Here is a 4,058-nt window from a genome sequence, read left to right on the forward strand (position 1 = left end):
CTTTTCGGGCAAAAGCCCTTCATTAGGAATGGAAGCAGGACGCCTCCAGGGCGGAGAGATAAATTGGGGGGTGGGGGTGTGCTGGGCCGAAGGTAGCAAAGAGTACAATAGGTGAATGGGGGTGAGGATGGAGGTGACATGTCAGAGAGGAGGGTGGAGCGGCTAGGTGGGAAGGGAGATTGGCAGGTAGGACAGGTCATGAGGATAGCACTGTGCTGGAAGTTTGGAACTGAAGCAAGGTGTGGGGAGGGGAAATGAGGAAACTGGTGAAGTCTACATTAATGTTCTGGGTTTGAATTTATCCGAGGCGGAAGATGGGGCGTTCTTCCTCCAGGCATCGGGAGGGGAGGGAGCGGCGATGGAGGAGGCCCAGGACCTGCATGTCCTCGGCAGAGTGGGAGGGGGTGTTGAAATGTTGGGCCAGAGGGCGATGGGGTTGATTGTTGCGGGTGTCCTGGAAATATCCCCTCAAGCGCCGTGACTGGACTCTGCGAGGAGTCTCCAGCCTCCCCAATGTAGAGGAGACCGCATCGGGAGCAATGGATACAAGAAATGACATTGTTGGATGCACAGGTGAAAGCTTGCTGACGACCGCGGCCTAGGTTCGATTTCCGGGCAGGGAATTAATTTTTAGGAGAGCTGACAAGCGGAATCTGCATCTCCCTGGTGGTCTAGTGGTTAGGATTTGGCGCTCTCACCGCCACGGCCCGGGTTCGATTCCCGGTCAGGGAAACCATTTTCAGGGGTGCAGGCTACCCATTCTTCTTAATTGCGCTGTGTAATTATTTATAGTCGTTCCTGGGTGCTGCAGTGTGTCGTGGCTCGTTGAAATAGTGTCCTGATTCAGATTTGTTTGTATGTGGAGGGATGATTGCTTCTGTAGTTCAGTAGTTGGTTCGTGTGCGTTGTTTTCCTGTAGAGGCTGTTTTGAATTTACCATTGACTGTTCGCTCTACTGTGACATCTAGAAATGGCACTTTGTTGTTGTTCTCCTCTTTTGTGAATTTTATGTCAGCGAGGATATTGTTGATGGTGTTGTAGGTTTCCTCTAATTTGTTTCATTTTTTGATGACAAAAGTGTCATCACTGTAGTGGACCCAAAGTTTGGGTGGATCGTTGGAAGGGCTGTTTGTTCGAGTCTCTGCATTATTGCTTCTGCGAGGAATCCTGATACTGGTGGTTTCATGGGTATTTCGTTGATTTGTTTGGAGGGCTTGTTACTGAATATGAAGTGGGTGGTAAGACACAGTTCTACGAGGTTGACAGTGCTATCTTTGCTGATGAAGTTGGTGCTGTGTTTGTGTCTCTGGTTCTTCGAGTAGTGTCTTCAGTTTTCTTTGGCCAAGTTGATGTTAATGGATGTGAACAGGGCTGTTATGTCAAAGGACAGCATTATTCCATCCTCTTCTATCTTAGTGTCTTTGGTGTTCAGGAATTCTTGGATGGAGTAAATGGAGTGGCGTGAATCTTCGACTTGGTGTTTTCAGTGGAGGCCTTTGACTCGTCTGCATATTGGTGTTCCAAATGGTGAGGCTTTGGGGCTGAGGGGGGCTCCTGGTTTGAAGAGGAGAACAACAACAAAGTACCATTCTTAGATGTCACAGTAGAGCGAACAGTCAATGGGGAACTTCAAACTAGCATCTACAGAAAAACAACACACACAAACCAAATTCTTAACCACAGAAACAATCATCCCAACACCCACAAACGTTGCTGCATCAGGACATTATTTCAACGAGCCACTACACACTGCAGCACAGAGAAACTACGAAGAGCAGAAGAGGAATACGTATATAGTGTATTTTAGGAGAACGGGTACCCAATAAACCCAGTCCGCCGATTTCTCATTGATGCTTCCAAGCTGACTCTCAAAAATTCGGTTTGTCCCTCCTTTCTTTCCTGTTTGTTTTTGCGGGTTTTGAAAGCTTTCCCAATCCTCTGACTGAGTATTGGAGTTGGGAAGTTATGTTGTGGCTGTACAGGACATTGGTTAGACCAGTTTTGGAATATTGTGTGCAATTCTGGTCTCCTATCAGAAGGATACTGTGAAATTTGAAAGGGTTCTGAAGCACCAGTGGGTCCACAGAGGGGAAGAGGCCCTTCTGCTGCCCTGAGTGTGGGAAGGCCTTCAGTGATTCCTCTGCTTGCTGCCGCAACAGTTGGTCCACACCGGGGAAGGCTGTTCTCCGGCCCCAAGTGCGAGATGGCCTTCAGCAGTTCTTCCCACCTGCTGAGACACCAATGGGTCCACACTGAGGAGAGGCCGTTCTTCTGCCCCGAGTGTAGGAAGGGCTTTGCTCTTTCCTCCGACCTGCTGGCCCATTGGTGAGTCCACATGGGGGAGTGGTCGTTCAGTTGCCCTAAGTGCAGGAAGTCCTTCAGCAATTCCTCAGCCTTGCTGAGGCACCAGTCCGTCCACACCGGGGAGAAGCCGTTCTCCTGCCCCGAGTGTGGGAAGGGCTTTATCCGCTCCTCCACACTGCGGAAGCATCAGCTGGTCTACACGGGGGCGGGGGGGTGAGGCCATTCTGCTGACCTGACTGCGGGAAGGCCTTCAGCAATTCCTCCACCCTGCTGAAACACCTGTGTGTCCTTCAGCAGTGGGAGGCCCTTCAGCTGGCCCGAGTGTGGGAAGAGGTTCATGTTTGCTTGCAACTTGCGGAAGCACCAGCGGGGGCACTGCTGCTCATTGAGCCAGGGACTGCACATTGCCAATGAAATGATCCAAATAAACCTCAGACCGCAAGACCATCGGAGCAGAAGTTAGGCCATTGGGCACGTCGAGTCTACTCTGCCATTCGTTAGAGACAAAATTAGTGCAGATGAGATTAGCTACAGGAAACAGGCCATTTGTCCCAAGAAGTCCACACAAACCCTCCGAAGAGTAACCCATCCACACCCATTTCCCTCTAACTAATGTACCTAACTCTATGGGCAATTACGCATGGCCAATCAACATGACCTGCACATCTTTGGTTTATGTAAGAAGACAGGATCACCCAGAGAAAACCCATGCAGACACTGGGAGATTGTGCAAACTCCTCACAGACAGCTATCCAAGGCTGGAGTCAAACCTGGGTCCCGTGCGCTGTGAGGCTGCAGTGGTAACCACTGAGCCACTACATATTGCAACCCGAAGTTGCAAGCAGGAGGTTGGGAGAATACAACCTCAGAATGTGGAGTAGTCAGCGTTTTGGGTATTAACCCTTCTTCAGGACTGAAACGTTAACTTCTCCATGAGAAACGATTTATGGGAATGATGCTGGGGGTTGTAGGGTTTGAGCTCCAGGGAGAGGCTGAATAGGCTGGAGCTGTTTTACCTGGAGCATCGGAGGCAGAGGAGTGACCTAATAGAGGTTACAAAATCATGAGGGGCATGGACAGGGTAATAGACAAGGTCTTTTCTCAGGGGTGGGGGAGTCCAGAACTAGAGGGCATAGGTTTAGGGTGAGAGGCGAAATATATTAAAGGGACAACGTCTTCATGCAGGGGGTGGTACATATATGAAATGAGCTGCCAGAATATATGGGTCAGGTGCTGTCAAATGGGACTAGATTAATTTAGGATATCAGGTCAGCATGGACAAGTTGGACCGAAGTGTCTGTTTCCATGCTGTACGTGTCTTTGACTACTGGTCCTGATGTAATTTTAAAATAGGGTCCAAGTAACTTTGAATAGTTCAATCTTATTGAGCTCACTTCCTGAAAAGTTTCAAATCAATCATCTGAGCGATACTGTTTAAACATGCTAAGTTGGACAAAGTATCCCATCAAGTTCAACACAAACCCAGAGTTGAAGTCAGAACACCAAGGGGACCAAAACTGATCACAATATTCCAGGTGCAACCTCATCAACGTCCTGTATAACTACAACATAACTTGCCAACATCTATACTCAATTCCCTAATTGATGAAGGCCAGTGTGCTGAAATCTTTCTTCACTGCCTTGTGTACCGATGTTGTCAGAGATATAGGACCTACTTTAAACTGATCCACAATCCAGCTACTGGGAGCCCAGAAGCAGAGTAGTGCTGCGTGAGTGTGCTGGGCACATAACCC

At 49.0% G+C, this 4,058-nt stretch overlaps 1 non-coding gene across 1 annotated transcript; it reads left to right on the forward strand.

Moving 5' to 3' along the window:
• Positions 1-660: 660 nt before the first annotated feature.
• trnae-cuc (transfer RNA glutamic acid (anticodon CUC)) lies at positions 661-732 on the forward strand. The gene has a single exon. It is a non-coding gene; the product is annotated as a tRNA-Glu (tRNA).
• The last annotated feature ends 3,326 nt before the right edge of the window (positions 733-4,058 follow it).

This window comes from Chiloscyllium plagiosum, unplaced genomic scaffold, assembly GCF_037043375.1.
Source record: "Chiloscyllium plagiosum isolate Xiang-an unplaced genomic scaffold, Cpla_swu_hap1 HiC_scaffold_27, whole genome shotgun sequence".
Classification (NCBI taxonomy): domain Eukaryota; kingdom Metazoa; phylum Chordata; class Chondrichthyes; order Orectolobiformes; family Hemiscylliidae; genus Chiloscyllium; species Chiloscyllium plagiosum.